Source organism: Wolffia australiana, chromosome 13 (assembly GCF_029677425.1).
Source record: "Wolffia australiana isolate 7733 chromosome 13, ASM2967742v1".
Classification (NCBI taxonomy): domain Eukaryota; kingdom Viridiplantae; phylum Streptophyta; class Magnoliopsida; order Alismatales; family Araceae; genus Wolffia; species Wolffia australiana.
In genome coordinates this window covers 10,251,575-10,269,036 of record NC_135847.1, presented here as the reverse complement: position 1 = coordinate 10,269,036, position 17,462 = coordinate 10,251,575, and positions in this window count along the sequence as shown.

Here is a 17,462-nt window from a genome sequence, read left to right as displayed (position 1 = left end):
TTCATTTATTGGAACCCTGTTTTCGTATGCTGGAAACGTAATTCGTAGCTCAAAATTTTGGGGTAGAGAAGAGTTTTTTTTTTCCGTTTTGTTGATAGAATAAAAGAAACGTGAATTTGTATACGCTGCTTGTGAGCATAAATTATTTGCGTAGGAAAATAAGAATTGTAAGTTAAAAAATTACTTCAGTGCCATTTTGGCGGACGACCAGTTCCGAATACAAGACAGAAGATATTATGTTTTTCTTTACTTTGATATTATGTTATTACCATGAAGATCTGCCCATTAGTTATTGCCTTTTAATTTATGTTTCTCCTTCCTTATTTCATTATGCATTTTATTACTAGGTAGCCAATTTGTCCCATTAATTTCTGCCGTTTAATTTATGATTCTCCCTCTTTATTTGGTTTTTCATTTTATTATCATGCATAGGTGTCCTATTACTTATTCCCTTTTAATTTAAGTTTCATTTATTTGTTTATGCATTTTATTTTTAGCTAGCATATCTGTCCCATATTACATAAAATTAAGTTAACAGAAATGTGCTTTTATAATTACATCAAATTTATTTTTAATTTTTTACTTGCATTATTTACCATTCAGGGCCAAATTAAAACAATTCTAATATATTTTTCTAAGATCTATTGTTATCCATTTTATTGATTTTATGACTAACCCCACTTGACCTTACAGTCAAAGTGGATTTTTATATCATCTTCTTGGAGTTTTATTTGAAATACAAGACAGGCGAATAAAATGGTGCATTTTGGGTACAAATAGGAAGAAAAGAGAATCCAACCCACGTCTTAGGTCATAAGAAACCCAAGATATGACCTAAATCATAAAGAAGACCAATACACATAAAGTTCCTTCTTCAATCCCATTTAAGTCATTTAAAGAACCATGTCAAATAATGGCAAGCATGGTGGAACTAACCCATAATTTGAATTTAAAAAGTCAATTTTGAAATTTGAAAAGGAAGACACATGGATCAAGCCTTTAAAGAAATTAATCCTAGCCCTCCAAAAATGATAGAATAAAATCCAAAGTCTTGTAGAGTTAGGCACTCCTATTTAAACTTTTATTTCCTCATTTTGTACTGCATCTTAGATTTCTGCTCCCAATTTGTTGGAAGCTTTGTGCATCATGTTTCTTTCATTCATTCTTATTACGAAAGAGTGCAGGAGAGGTAAACCAATGATATTTGTGTGATCTCAAATATTTTTGGTTTCAATTTCTCACTTTTTCTCTAGTTAATTATCTGAGTGGATATCCTAGACGTCAAGCTTATCAATGCATCAAACCACACTCCAAACTCCTATTTGTAGCAAAATTTACAACAATTTACATTTTTGCTTCACTCTAGCGCCATCAAATTGTCCATCGAGCAGCACAACTGCCATCAAAATTTTCCCCTAGAGCACTGGCCAAGGGTTTTTGAATTTATTTTAACATATTTTCTCCTCGAAAAGTCCTAAAACTTTATGAAATTCATAAAATCTATCAAGAATATAATAATTATTTCTCTCACTTATTTTAAAATAGTTTTAAGTAGTTTTCATAAATTGTAGTGAATTTCTTGCTAAAAAATACATTAAATCCCAAAGATATTAAAATATGTCTTAAAATGTTTTTAAAATATATATTGATTGAGACTTAATCTCTCATTGCATACTCCTTGTGGATTCAAGCCTTACTTTTTACTAAGTAAATAAAATTTAATAAATATTATTTCATAAATCAAAGCCCTAAAAACTCCTATTTTAACCCACATTTGGGTTCATCACCTATTTCTTATTACCTTTTAATTTGTGTTTCCCATTTATTAGTTCACATTGGATTTATTATTGGCAGATGGATCTGTCCCAATAATAATTATTTTTCCCCTTAAATATCGGATTCTGAATTCTATTATCGTAAAGGTCTTTTTCAAATGTTTTCATTCTTAATGGGCAAGGAGGTGGTTGAGGATGATGAAGTTGAGCCAACACCATCAAATCAGAATCCAAAGAATGGTGGTCGAGTCTTTATAACAGCTGAATATTTCACTTAATTGACAGATGAATTTTGCGTGACATTTGAAAATCAGTTGAATGCTTATAGGGAAGGTCCAAATGTGTGAACGTTCTTTTTTGTGCGTTTGTGCCGCACCGCACAACATATTCGCACACCACACCGCACACCGCACAGACTTCTGTGCGGTGCGAGTCAGTGCGAATGTGTGATTTTTTCGAAGGCTCCCCCTCTCTCAGTCGCTCTTGGAGTCTCGGTCGATGGTCGCTGACTTTGTTCTGCTTTCCTGCTCGTCTTCCTCGCTCCGTCTCACTGTATTGTTCATTTTCTATCCCCTCTTCCTGTCTCTCTCGCTCTCTGTCTTTCCCTCCCCTTCGAAGAAGACGTTGTATTGTGCGTTTGTGCGGTGTCTACAGACTACTCTCCTTTGAAGAAGATGGTGCCAAGTCTGAAGGCGAAGGTAATTAGCTATCTATATTGTTTATTGGTTAATGGAATTTGCCTCTCTAACATCCTATATTGATACATGCGATATCTTCATCAGCTTAAATTGGTTTATCAATTGTTACATGGGCGAATACTTTTCAGGACAGGGGGAGTAAGATCAATGATTTATCAATTGTTACATCAGTGAAATCTTCTTCTTCTTCTTCTTCTTCTTCTTCTTCTTCTTCTTCTCTGACTTCCTCTTCTCCTTCTTCTTCCTTTTCTTCTTCCTCGTCTTGTTCCTCTTCCTTTTCTGCCTTTGAAATGGCACCTCTTATTCCGCGGTGAAGAAATAATGCAGGTGGAAACTCACCTAAATAGTTGCAGAATAGTGTTAGAATTTCGCAATTTTCATTTTTGACCGTTGTACCTTTATGACCGCTGTGGCTCTATTGGATTCAGATATTAAAATCCCAATCTGTTATATACTTTATAAGGGGCGTTAGCTTTAAGAAATAAAGATAGCCTTTCCTTTCATTTTTTTGTAAAACTTGAGACCCCTTTCTTCCTTCTGCCCTAGTTCTTCATAAGAGATGATCCTATAAAATCAGAGCAGGGCAATGGAGTCTTAACAGCTTCTGTTTTCTTACAAATAGAATAAGAAAAGACATTTTGGAGAGGAGCTAGTTACATAAACTGTTTTGGCAGTAATGCTGAAAGGAAAAGGAACTGGATCCAGCTCCTTTGGTCAAATTCCTTGTTATTAATTGTCTTTTTATTCGCCTGCTCGAGGAGTATTGTAATTAAGTGAAAGCTTTCTGCTGTTGAGATGGAATATCGGATATGGAAAGTAAATACGAGTTTGGTATTACCCATCCCTGGTTCGGGAAAAAAAGGATAGAAGAGACCTTTTTACTTTGGAAAAATGGTGACAATCACTTTAGGTGAGCAATATCTCATTAAATATTTCCCTACATTCAAAAAAAAATTCATTAGATATTTCCCCTAAAGCTCGCCTTTCTCTCTATCTGTCTCCCTATTTTTCTGGAAAACGTCTTTCTTACAGAATTTGACTTTTACAGGGTATATAGAGGGGTCATGAGAAATGATGGTCTCTTCGTAAAGAGGTTGTATTCATTTATATCTTTGTTCTATCATTTCTTGTCGTAAAGAGAAATGATGGTCTCTTTTCATTTATATATTTGTTGCTGATATTTCTTTATTTTACTATGATTTCTTTGGTGCCAGGCATTGTCTTAAAAAAATTAGTTATTCCCTGTATTGTGTCTGTTTTCATGTTTCTCATATCTTCCGATCGAGATTGCTGTCACCAGAATATTGGATTGACCCGTCCAGATTTTTTATCAGCGCCAAGCTCAATGGCTACGTTCCTCCAAACATAGAGGTGTGATACTAATTTAAATCCTTCTCGATCTGATTTATTTTCTACGTAAAAGTGGTGGTGAAAGAAACAAATAAGGTCTTTCATGAACTCTTTTCCTATGGAGTCCATTTCTATCTTTTTATTCAGGCTCAGGCCTTCATGTGCCAGTCCATTTCTCTCTCCTTGATAGATGGCCATGCAGAAATACTTCCTGCATCCATCTCTTTCTCATGCATTATATATCTGTTAGCATCCATCTCTATCATGGTTTATGTATCTATCATAATCTCTCTCCCATGCTTTATGTACCTATTAGTATCTCTCCCATGCTTCTTTTATCTAGTAGCATCTCTTCTTCTTCTTCTTCTTCCTCCTCCTCCTCCTCCTCCTCCCCCTCCTCCTCCTCCTCATCTTATTCTACTTCTACTTCTACCTCTACTTCTTCTTCTTCTTATTGTTGAGCATTATTTGGCCCTCTCTATGTTTGGCCCTCTCTATATTTGGCCCCTTCTATCTTTGGGCCATTAGGGCCCCCTATATAAACCCTTGTAATCACTATTCTCACCATCAATAGAATCATTTTCTTGTTTACATGGTATCAGAGCCCTAACCCTAACCCTAACCCTAATCTGGGTTCTTGGGACTCTCCTCTTCCTGCGCTCAGATCTCAGGCAGCTCTCCGGCCGGCCTGATCTCGCGCACCGCCGTTGCCCTCTGCGCTCAGTCGTCGCCCTCGCACAGCCGCAGCTGCCGCACACCGCGCGCAGCATTCTTCGGCCCCGCGCAGAGCTTTTACGGCCGCGCACAGCCGTGACAGCCCCGCACGCAGCCGCGCACAGCCGCGCGCAGCCGCACACGGCCGCGCACAACCGCAACAGCCGCGCACGACCGCGCTCCGCCACGCACGGCTGCACACAGCCGCGCACGGCCGCCCACCGCCGCGCACGGTTGTCTTTGCTTGTCTTTGGCTGTCCTTAGCCTCCTGCACGCTTGTCCGGCCTGCCATCTGTGAGCTTTGCTTCGACTGTGGGCGTTGCTTTGACTAGGCCTTCATCTGCCGTTTGTGCTGTCCAAGCCATCTCAGCACCTCTCCTTTGGCCAAATCTCAGCAATGACGAATCCTATTGCTGCTGCTGAGTCACCTGAAGCTCCGACCTCCTCGGTTACGCCAAACTCGACGCCGGCTTCGACGCCACATGCACCTGCGGCGCCTATTGAGTTGGGAAACTGGTCTTCCTCCCCAGGACCTTTCTCTTTGCCTCGAATGCCGCCAGATGGCATGTTCACTAGCCTTAATCTGTTGCAATGGCGCCAGTACGTCCAAATTACCCTAAAGGGGCGTCTCATGCGCCACCTTCTGGAAGACGGACCTCCTCGGATCGATCCGAAGTACTACGATTGGCTGGATGTCGAGGGGATTGTTCATCGCTGGCTCTTGGACAGCATTTCACCCAGCGTTAAGGGTGAATTTCTGTCCCTGGAGTCGGCTAAGGCAGTCTGGGAAGCGGCGCTTGAGAGTCACTCCAAGAAGCATAATATCGCCACTTTGTATGAGTTGGTGCATCGAGCCTCCAATCTGCGGCAAGGGGACCGGACCATTATGGAGTACAGTACGGAGCTCATCTCCTTGTGGAATGAGATCGACCACTACATGCCACCGGATCCTCACTCGGTGGATCGCAAGTACACTCTTCAACTTCGGGTGTTCCAGTTCCTCATGGGACTGAACCCGGAGTATGAGTCGCTACGGGCTCAGCTAATCCATCGGGAGAAGGAACTTACCTTCAAGGATGCTCTTCGCAGTGCCAGAATTGAAGAATCTCGCTTCCAGCAGGTGCAGACCCCGGTCACGGCACTTGTAGCTCAGTCCTCTCCGGCGCGCCCATCGACGACGACACCACCCGGTTCTTTGCCGCGTGGTCCGACTACTCGGTCTGAGGAGTCTCCAAAGGGTGATCCCTCTCTCTTTTGCAATTATTGCAAGAAGCGGGGCCACTCAAGGAGGCGTGCTACAAGCTTCAGCGGCGCGTGCAATAGAGCAACCTTGCTACCGTCGCACCTTCCGCCAGCCAAGTGCCTCCTCCGGGTCAAGTGCCTATGCCATACGGACTTCTTCCCACTGGTGCCTCGCCCGCCGGCTTTACTCCGGAAGAGATGGAACGCCTCCGCCGCTTGCTTGATCCTCCAGTCGTGGGCTTATGTTCCTTGGCCCACGCTGGTGTGTCCACCGTTCTTCCTCCACCCCCATCTCCTTCCGACAATCCCTCTTCATCTTCCACTTGGCTTCTTGATTCCGGTGCCACCGCTCATATGACCCCTAATCCAAGAGCTTTTGTAACGTATGAACCCGTTTCTGGATCCTCTAAAGTCAAAACGGCCTCCGGCGATCTTCTCACCGTGGCAGGTATTGGTCGTGTGGCCGTCTCTTCCTCTATGCAATTACCTAAAGTTCTCCATGTTCCACGCCTAACTCATCATCTTCTTTCCTTGTCGAATCTTGTTCCCGATTTGAATCACGATCTTACATTCTCCCCTCATTCATGTTTTTATCGTGATAAGGTGTCGGGGAGGAAGATTTCCATTGCTGAGGAGCATGAGGGGCTCTATCTTGTTCGACCTTCTTCGCCTTCTTTTGCTGTTGCTGCTACGGCAGTCTCTCTTTCGGCTTCTCACGAGCGTTTGTGGCTTCTTCATCGACGTCTCGGCCATCCTTCCTTTGCTACCCTTTATCGTCTCTTTCCAAAACTTTTCCAAGGCCATTCTGTGGACCGATTTGTTTGAAATGCTTGTCGAATTGCGAAACATCATCGCACTTCTTATCCTATCTCGTCTTCTCATTCTTCCACTCCTTTTTCTCTTATTCACACCGACATGTGGGGACCTTCCCCTATTCACAGCACTTCCGGATCTTGATGGTTATGCATCTTCATTGATGACGCAACTCGTTTCACATGGATCTCGATGGTTATGCATCCCGTGTTATTCCCCAATTCTACTCACTTGTTCAAACTCAATTCTCTACGTCCATCCGTCGCTTCCGCTCCGACAATGCTAAAGACTATGTTAATACCTCGTTAAGCACCTTCTTTCAAGACAAAGGCATTATCCATGAAACCTCTTGCCCATATACACCCCAACAAAATGGCGTTGCCGAACGTAAATTCCGTCACATCTTTGAAATGACTCGGAGCCTTCTCTTCCATATGCATGTGCCCAAGTATCTTTGGGGGGAAGCCGTCTCCACCGCCATCCATCTCCTTAACCGCCTTCCGTCTAGAGTGCTTGATTTTTCCACACCTATTGACCGTCTTCAGCATGCCTTTCCCTCCCTCTCTCTCCGAACTAATCTTACCCCTCGTGTATTCGGATGTGTTTGTTATGCGCCTAACCATCGCCTTGGTCGTGATAAACTTGACCCTCATGCTGTGAAATGCGTGTTCGTTGGCTATTCCTCCACGCAAAAAGGTTATGTATGTTATCATCCACCCTCTCATCGGTTCGTCGTCACTAAAGATGCCACTTTCGATGAATTTCTCCCTTACTATTCTTCCTCTTCTCCAGAGCCACCTTCATCAACACCCTCATCCGATCCACTTGAATTCCTAATTCTCCCTCAACCATCTCCTCCGTTATCGGTCTCTCGTCCATTCTCTCCGGCCCCGCCAGTCGTGCCTCCCGACTCGCCTCCAGAAATTGTGCCTCCCGACATCTCTCTGGCCCCCATCTCCGTCCCTCATGTGGAGCTTCCTCCTGTCCCGGCTGCTGGATTCTCCTCTTCGGCAGAACCTTCTTTGCCTCCACCACTTCCTATCCGCCGATGCCCGCCTGAAAAACGCTATGGTATTACTCTCGCTCGTCGAAGACCTCGGGTTGTTACGTCCTCTTCCGATGCCCCGCCTCAGTCGTCCTCCCCACCTCTAGAATCCTCATTAGCCGTGCTGCCCTCTTCACGTTCTTCTCCTCTCTATCCCTTAGAGGCATCCATTTTGTCTCACCGTCTCTCACCATCCTATCATGCACTTCTTACCTCACTTGATGCCACTTCCCTTCCGAAGACGGTGGACATTGCACTTTCATTTTCACATTGGCGTCAGGCTATGGAGGAGGAGCTTCGTGCTCTTGCTCAAAATGAGACATGGGATTTGGTTCCTCTACCGGCCGGGAAGCATCTAGTGGGTAGCTGTTGGGTTTATGCTGTGAAAAATAATTCCGACGGTTCTATTGAGAGGCACAAAGCTCGGGTTGTGGCGCACGGGTTTACTCAGAAGCATGGCATTGATTATCAGGCGACATTTGCCCCCGTTGCCAAGCTGAATACGGTGCGGATCCTCTTGGCTCTTGCTGCGGATCGTGGCTGGACTTTGCAGCAATATGATGTGAAGAATGCTTTTCTGCATGGCGATTTGACTGAGGAGATCTACATGGCATTACCTCCAGGCTATACTTCTTTAGTGCCGTCGTCTCCGAAGTCTGTTGTCTGTCGCCTGAAGAAAGCACTATATGGCTTGAAGCAATCTCCTCGAGCGTGGTTTGGTCGTTTCACGACGGCCATGAAGCGCCATGGCTCTCGTCAGTGTAATGGAGATCACACCCTCTTCTACCGCCATTCCATGTCAGGGGGAGTAGCTATTCTGCTTGTGTACATGGATGACATCATTATTACGGGTGATGATACGGCGACCAGTACTGAGCTGGCCATGTATCTCTCGTCGGAGTTTGCTATTCGCCATCTTGGCCCGTTGAGGTATTTTCTTGGCATAGAGGTGGCATATTCTTCGAGCGGGATTTTTATTTGTCAGAGAAAGTATACGGTGGATCTTCTCTGCGAGCTTGGAAAGGAGGATTCCAAGCCTATTTCGACACCGATTGATGCGAACCATCGACTCGGTGCCGACGAGAATGAGGAGCTTGCTGAGCCCGGACAATATAGAAGACTTGTGGGCAAACTGATTTATCTCACCCACACTCGTCCAGACATTGCTTACTCAGTGGGTGTTCTGAGTCAGTTTATGCAGACTCCTCGCAAGAGTCATCTTCATGCTGCTCATTGTCTCCTCCAGTTTCTGAAGGGCACCATTGGTCGTGGACTACTGTTTCGTCGTCATACAGGCATGCGTCTAGAAGTCTACGCTGATGCTGATTATGCAGGCTCTGTCGTCGACCGATCCACATCGGGCTATTGCATCTTCTTGGGCGGCAACTTGATTACGTGGAGGAGTAAGAAGCATAAAGTGGTCTCCTGCTCGAGTGCTGAAGCGGAGTTCCGTGCTCTGGCGCATGGTCTTTGCGAAGCACTTTGGATTACCAAGCTCCTCCGGGAACTACGGTGTCCAGTTAGCTCTCCTGTCCAGCTGTTCTGCGACAACAAATCGGCGATTAGCATTGCTCATGATCCCGTTCAGCATGACCGTACAAAGCACATCGAGATTGATCGTCATTTCATCAAAGAGAAGCTTGAATCGGGAAATTTGTGCACGCCATATGTTCCGTCCGCTGAACAGCTAGCAGATATCTTCACCAAAGGGCTTCATGCTCCTCGGTTTGAAGAGCTCTGTTCCAAGCTGGGTGTGGAAAACATCCACGCTCCAGCTTGAGGGGGAGTGTTGAGCATTATTTGGCCCTCTCTATGTTTGGCCCTCTCTATATTTGGCCCCTTCTATCTTTGGGCCATTAGGGCCCCCTATATAAACCCTTGTAATCACTATTCTCACCATCAATAGAATCATTTTCTTGTTTACACTTATTTTCTTTCTTCTTCGTCTTCCTCTTCTTCCTTTTCCTCCTCTCCGCTCCTTACTCTTCCTCTTCTTCTACTTCTTCTTCTTTTTCTTCTTCCTTTTTCTCCTCTCCTTTCTCTTTTTCTTATTATTCTTGTATTTTTTCTTTCCTTTTTTCTTCATCTTCTTCTTATTCTTCTTCTTTTCCCTCTTATTCTTCTTCTTCTTTTCCTTCTTATTCTTCCTCTTCTTTTCTTCTTCTTCTTCTTCTTCCTCTTCGTATTTTTATTCTTCATCTTTATATTATTCGCCTTCCTCTTCTTCTTTATTTTCTGTTTTGAAATCAACTTCTGTGGGACCTGACGTTGCCTTTTGATGATGCATTGTGATGATGATAAAAAATGTGATGATCACGACTATGATGATGCTGACTGGTATGTCCACGATACTACTATCTTAAAATTTTGTGCTTCTTGTTTGCAGGCGTCGACCACAATACTAGAAGCAATTGGTATATATCAGCAGTTTGATGATTAGCAATTGTGCATTCCAATTGTGGTTTGTATTGATTGTGAGGTGCGCATTCTTGCAAGTTATTTGCTTGTCATATATATATATATATATATATGTGTGTGTGTGTGTGTGTGTGTGTGTGTGTGTGTGTGTGTTTAAATTTCTCGATTAATGCATCTATACTACTATAGTAGGAATACATGTGCGCTTCTGGCCTCTGATTGGCTGACAAAAGAGTGAGAGAGAAGGGAGAGAGTGAGAGAGCCCTCCTCCCCTAGCCTCCCGCGGCCCCTCCTTGCCGCCGCCCCGGCCCTCCCCCGGCTTTCATGCTTTCATGCACCATATAAAATCCATGCTTTCATGCACCATATAAATCAAACTAGCAACAACAGGTAAAACACTAGAAAGGCCACAACACCAGTGCAAATGTGTAGATCAGCTATATTTTAATGATCCTCTTCAGTTTTTTTCAGGGATCATCTTCTTCACAATGGCATCAACTAACATCTCCATAATTGAGTTCCACCTGGTTGGAATGTCTACCTTTATCATGTTGCAATTATGTAGTTCTAGCTGTTTGCACATGTTCTGTAGATTTTACGCGTATGCGGAAATTACTATATTGAAATTATTACTCATCTAATATGAAATAGTAATTGACTCAAAGTAATATCACTTGGACAGGGAGAATCATCAAGCACCTGAACACCTTCTTCATTGATTGATGCAGTCAGAATGCCAAGCTGCTTCAGTATATTTTTCACAGCCAAATGTAAAACATCATAAATACATGACATATGATATAATGAATTAAATATACTAACCTCGTGTTTTATTTTCCACATCAGAACATTGCTGCTAGTTCATTGCATAATCCGTTTTGAAATCATGTACCCGTAGATTTTTTAAAAATAAAATTAATAAAAATTTATTAAATACAAACTAATTTTCTGAGAGAATTTTTTACCTTATCAGCTATCTCAAGTTCATGTAAGACTTTCACCAATATGCTTTCCATCATCACCCTAGAATGGTGGTCAGGCAACTCCTTCAAATTTAAGACACACTAACACATAGTCCATTGATCATTAATCCAGTGGATAGTAAACCCCAAAAGATTAATGATGACTAAACCTTAATACACATGATGTAACTTGGTTCTTAGTTTTTCTTTCCCGTCCATGAACATCTGCATTGTGATCTGCATTGTGTTTACACAAGAAAGAGTTGCATCCTGTTGTGAATAATATGATACAAGTCTCCTCAGTGCTCATCCACTAGCAAGCGTGAATGTGCATGTTGTGCGAAAGATGAAGATTGCAAACTCATCCATTATATATTTCATGGATATGCCATTAAACTAAAGTTCAACAGCTTCCATCAGTAAAAGTATTTCTGTGATGCAACATTATTAAATAGAGACGTCTACAATTTAGTATGCACCAAAGGATGACATCTTTTTAGGTACCCTGCTTCTCCCTTGATATTATGACTTCTCTTAAGCATCCAGCTGATTTCTAAATTGCAAACAAAAAAAAATTGATAAACCAGAAATTACATTTATAATGTTTTTTTCACGGACTGATTTATCCAACAAATTTATAATAACTTCCTTACTAAGTATAGAGCGAGTAATAATCAAATCTATAGACAGGATTAGTGAAAATTTTAATTTTAGGTAAACATACTTTATGTATTATTTTTTAAAAAAATTAATTATTTTTTTATTTTTCTAAATTTTATTTTTACAACTTTCATTTTTATAACGTTTATTTAACTAATTTTATTTCTACAGCTTTTGTTTTTATAATTTTTATTTTTCTACATTTTATTTTTACAACTTTAATTTATATAATTTTCATTTTTATAATTTTTATTTTTACAAATTTAATTTTTATAATTTTCATTTTTATAATTTTTATTTTTAAAACTTTAATTTTTATAATTTTCATTTTTATAATTTTTATTTTTACAACTTTAATTTGTATAATTTTCATTTTTATAATTTTCATTTTTATAATTTTCATTTTTATAATTTTTACTTTTACAACTTTAATTTTTATAATTTTCATTTTTATAATTTTTATTTTTACAACTTTAATTTTTATAATTTTCATTTTTACAAACTTTATTTCACAAGATCTTCAAAAAGAGGTGAAGAAGGAGAGGAGTAGGTCCAATATCGGACAACCGATATCCGACATCGGCAAGAAAACCAGGACGGTGCCGGATATCGGATATCAGATATTGGTTGATATCAATCTCTGAAGGGTAGACGGATATCGGTGACGGATACTGTAGATATAGGGATGCGACAGATATCGGATGCTGGATATCGGTTATCGATATCCAGATATCGTTAACCGATATCCGGATATTTTTTCCGAATCTGTCACAATCCCATATGGTAGATTTTTAAAATCTTATGACTTGTGTGCGCCAACAAATGCTACTACTGGAAAATATTAGAGATATGCCCCTATAACTGAATATTGTCAAAATTTATATTAGAGAATTTTACAAAAACAATAGTTCATACATGAAGCCCACATATTCAATTATTTTTATCCTTAATCGAGCAACATATAACGTATAGTTTTTGTGGGACTAACCGACTAAGGAATATGTAAAATATTTATGTCCAAATTTGAAAATAAATTAGAAGCTTATTTGGTTCTTTAACATGGTTTATTGGTTTATATACTTAATATAATATTATTGAATTAAGTGCAAATTTAAAATATGTAAATTACTTATTTGGTTGAGTGTAAATTTTTAATGTTGAAAAATTCAAAAAACATTTAGGAAAATGGTACAAAACTTTTAACTAAATATCCCCCCACTTTTTGGTTCTTTAGCATGGTTTATTGGTTTATATACTTAATATTTATATTATTGAATTAAGTGCAAATATGAAATATGTAAATTACTTATTAGGGTAAGTGTAAATTTATAATGTTGGAAAATTCAACAATTTTTTATTAAAATGTTGCAAAAATTTTAACTAAACTCTCCGCCACTTTTTGGTTCTTTAACATGGTTTATATAACTAATATCTATGTTACTGAATTAAGTGCAAATATGAAATATGTAAATTACTTATTAGGTTAAGTGTAAATTTCTCATGTTGGAAAATTCAACAATTTTTTTCTGAAAATGTTGCAAAACGTTTAACTAAATTCTCCCCCACTTTTGGTTCTTTAACATGGTTTATATAACTAGTATTTATATTAGTGAATTATGTGCAAATATGAAGTATGTAAATTACTTATTAGGTTAAGTGTGAATTTATCATGTTGGAAAATTCAACATTTTTTTATGAAAATGTTGCAAAATTTTTAACTAAAATGTCCCCCAATCTTTGGTGTTTTAACATGGTTTATTTACATATTATTTATATTACTGAATTAAGTGAGAATTTGAACTATGTAATTTGCTTATTTGGTTAAGTGAAAATTTATAATGTCGGCAAAATTCAACAATTTTTTTAGGAAAATGGTGCAAAATTTTTAACTAAATTCTCCCCGACTTTTTGGTTCTTTAACATGATTTATATAACTAATATTTATATTATTGAATTAAGTGCAAATATGAAATATGCAAATGACTTTTTTTCTGAAAATGTCAGAAAATTCAACAATTTTTTTCTGAAAATGTTGCAAAACTTTTAACTAAAGTGTCCTTCAATCTTTTGTGTTTTAACATGGTTTATTTACGTATTATTTATATTATTGAACTAAGTGCAAATTTGAACTACGTAATTTACTTATTTGGTTAAGTGAAAATTTATAATGTTGGAAAATTCAACAAATTTTTAGGACAATGGTGCAAATTTTTGGTTCTTTAACATGGTTTATATAACTAATATTTATATCATTGAATTAAGTGCAAATATGAAATATGTAATTACTTATTAGGTTAAGTGTAAATTTATAATGTGGGAAAATTTAACATTTTTTATAAAAATTATCCCCCAATCTTTGGTGCTTTAACATGGTTTATTTATGTAATATTTATATTCTTGATTGAAGTGCAAATTTGAACTATGTAATTTACTTATTTGTTTAAGTGAAAATTTTTAACAAAATTCAAGAATTATATAGGAAATTGGTGCAAAGTTTTTTACAAAAGAGGCCTTCTATAATATGTAACCGTCAAAATACGTCGTTCCCCTGAGAATTTCCCCACGGCTCTGTCAGAAGTTTGTGATTACTTGGTCATCACCTGAATAGAGAAAGATAACAAATAAAGAACGATGATTACATAATATATGCGTAAAATGTAGTCAATGTAGATGATGTGTACCTAGAGCACATGCGACTGCCCCATTTTGTCCATCCTCACCATGCGAATCCAACTCCACATCAGTGTACCATTGCTTGTTGTCCGCACGCAGCCAACGCTTCACAGTAATGAGTGTTTGGATGCTTATCGATAATAAACGTGATCTCTTGTATGTGACAATAGTGTTCCCCACCGAGAACATGCACTCAGCAGGAGCACTTGTTGCACATACGGACAACAGCTCCCTTGTAATGGAAGCAAGGGGAAGCATTTCGCCCCTATGCTGGCCCACCAAGATAGTGGGGTGAACACTCCCTCATTAGGCACGACCTCTGTTAGGTATCGGTTGAACTCGTCCCACGTCGACCTCGTTGATGCAGGTGTCGGTTAGGCTTTTTGCATAATTTCTGTAGCCAAGAGTCGAACTCTTTACCTTTTGAGTGCCCATATTCAGTGTGCCCACTCGCTCCATGCCTTGGCGAGTCACTTGGTAACAAGGATCGTACATATGTGATGTCTGACGCCCTAATGGAGCATTGACCCTTTCTAGAATGGATCCATCAACGCTGGTGATTGTCTCATTCGCCCACAAGATCTCTGCATACTGTGTAAGCTTTCATTGCATTGCCTTACACGCATGCACCATGTTGGAACGATCTCCTTCATGCAACCGTCGTACTCATGCAAAGAAAGTGTCATCTTCGATCTTCTGCACCACTTCTTCCATGTGTTCTTTGAAGCTGTCTATGAGAAATAATACATCACATATCGCTAGCGTCACTATCTTACAAACATGATTAGTGGATACAGCAAACCATCCAAGGATGCAACAAAATTCTTTCACCAACTCCCACTCGTCCTTCGACATCTTTGTAGCCTTCCCCTTCCAGCCAAAAGTCTTCGACACTTCATCAATGACATCTTGTTTCTTCACGGCGCAGACTCCTCTCTCCGTTGCATAGAAATCTGAATACTGGGACACTAGTGTCCACACCTTTGCAACTGCATCACCCAAACATAACAGCCGGTGTGCTCTGTCATTATTCTCAAATGCTAAGAATATATCTCCAAGTTTGTTATTTTAGTCACTATCGTATATGTCTGCTATCCTGGTCATATTGCCTTCTTCAGGCTCTACAACGTGCGTCGAAGGAATGTCGAAGCTTTTTATTGCCACTCTAATGACAATGTTCAGAATGTGTGCAACACATGGGACATGCCTTCTGGCACTAAACGTCGGGTTGACGCTCTTTATCTTTTTTGCCATCAATGCCAACATCCTTTTATTCGCTGAGGCATTGTCAGGAGTCACGATGTAAACCTACATAAATACCGATCACACGTAAAATCACATGTTTAATTAATAAGGTAAGTTTGACGTTGAATGCTTACCTTTGGCCACACACAAAACTATTCAAGGACCTGGGGAATGATGGACACCATGTTGTCCCCATCGTGCTTGCCGACGATCTCTCAAATGGCAAGTACCCACTTTTGGTACACCCATTTACCGTCCACCCAATGAACGGTGATGCACAGAAGTCTAGTACGGTTCTCCGCAGTCCACGCGTCTATAGTGAGGGACACTTGGTCCACGTTCTCGCATAGCTTCTTCACATCTTGTTTCATGCGTCCATGCATTTGGGTGGTCCACTACTTCATGACTTTCGCATTGGGGGAATCCAAGTTGAGCTGAGCCGCGTAGCGCCACAGCTCCTTGAATGCAACATTCTGAACAATGCTCCACAGTGAATCAGTCATATATATGAACCATGCAATGACATTCTTCGTTTCTTTTGGCGTATGCCCTCTAATCGGCCATCGTCGGCTTGGCTCTCCCTGTTGATTGCTTTGCATTTTCTCTAATATACACGACTGATCAGGGTCTTCTAACACCACGCCCTTGAGCTCCGCATGACGAGCATAATGACAAGCTTTGAAATGTCTCCAAAATATGTCGGTGCTCTTATCGGCCTACCGCTTTATCGCTTTTCTCTTATTATGCAGGTTCTTCTCCCGACACAGTAAGCATGCATAGTATCCATCACCAATGTGTTCGAAGTAGTCAATGATGACTGAACTGTTCAAACGAGGGTGACTCTGTACGACACGAGATGTTCTCGCATTCGTACGTTCAGGATAGTTAGCTCTTGACCCAGATCCGTCTTGGGGTGGGGCACTACCTCCGGGTGGGTTCATGGTTCTGAAGTCACAATTTGATAATCAATGATTTTTTAATACATCAACGCAAGATGCTGAAGTAGGCTTAGAACTCTAAAGAAAGTAAGAGATATAATGAAGATAACGCAATAAAGGAACTGAACACTATAAATAAATTGAGCAATCTATAAAAAGCATCGACATATAGTAAAAAAACTTAGAATAAATGAGCAGATGGGATTCAGGAAGAATAGAGAAAATTATCCCGACATCCTTAAGTGATTTTTTCTTTGCTACATATCACAGCTAGTCAATAATAACAGCATCCAAGGAAGAAGCAAGGACTTCATTGAGAGACAGTGAGAGATGAGTGAATGCAAAAGAATGAGACTGAGATCACAGAGTGAGGGAGAATGAGAGAAGAGAGGAAGATTGTGAAAGAACAAGGTTGAGAGGGAATGAGAGAAATAATCATAGAGTGAGTAAAAATGAGAGAAAAAGGGAGAAAATGAGCGAGATAAAAATAGAAAGAATTAGAGAGTTAGAGAGAATGTGAGAGAGGGAGAATTAGAGAAAAATGAGAGAAATAATCACAGAGTGGGTGCGAATGAGAGAGAGGGAGAATTAGAGATACAAAGATAAAAAGAATCAGATAGTGAAATAGAGGGAAGGAAGAGAGGGAGAATTAGAGAAATAATTCCACAGAAATGGAATGACAGAAGTGGAGAGTGATAGAGTGAGAGGGAGGGTGAATGAGAGAAGAGTGAGATAAAGAATCATAGAGATTAAGAGAGAAGGAGAGAAGAGAGAGAGAATTAAATGAAAGATAAAAAATATCAGAAAGTGAGAAAGGAGAGAAGAGAGGAAGAATTAAATGAAAGATGAAAAATAGCAGAGAGTGAGAGAGAAGGAGAGAAGAGAGGGAGAATTAAATGAAAGAATTTCACAGAAATGGAATGAGAGAA